We start from the raw sequence: 503 nt of genomic DNA, 5'->3' as shown, positions 1-503 counted from the left end.
TGTTCCGTCAGCATGCAGAGAAGTTTTGTGGGGAGGGCTGCTGTGCATGTGCGGTTGGTCAGGGTTCTCAAAGGACTGAATTCAGACCCTTTTCCAGGAGTCCAGTAGTGGCAATTTCCCTAGGAGCCTCACTTAGGGCAGCAGCCATATCAACATTGAGATACAGATCTATGTTTTGGCATTTGGAATGTTCAGATGGTTTACTTTCCAAGGTAGTAACACTGGTCATTGGAAATACAACCCCAGGACCACACTGAAATTTCAATATTTTGGTTTTCCCTGGTGTTCTGTTTATAGAGTCACTCCAGTGGAGGAAGTGGCTCAGTAAGTGAAACGTGGAGCAAGCCCCCAAAGTAATGACATTTCTTGTGGTCTTGGGGTTATATTTTTGATGACCAGTGTTATTACCTTGGAAGGTAAAATATCCAATAATTTCAAACCTCTTCCCAACAGCATACACTTTTTCTCCTCTTCTTCTAGCTGTCCATGAACACAGGGCTCAT

The 503-nt window shown here is 43.9% G+C and overlaps 1 protein-coding gene across 1 annotated transcript in view; it reads left to right on the top strand.

The window, feature by feature from the left end:
* DGKZ (diacylglycerol kinase zeta) overlaps positions 1 to 503 on the top strand; it is a 135650-nt gene that overhangs the window by 89399 nt on the left and 45748 nt on the right. The gene's annotated exons all lie outside the window — the stretch shown is intronic.

The sequence above is a fragment of the Gekko japonicus genome, unplaced genomic scaffold (assembly GCF_001447785.1).
Source record: "Gekko japonicus isolate JY-2015 unplaced genomic scaffold, Gekko_japonicus_V1.1 scaffold84, whole genome shotgun sequence".
Classification (NCBI taxonomy): domain Eukaryota; kingdom Metazoa; phylum Chordata; class Lepidosauria; order Squamata; family Gekkonidae; genus Gekko; species Gekko japonicus.
This window is presented reverse-complemented; position numbering and strand designations above follow the sequence as displayed.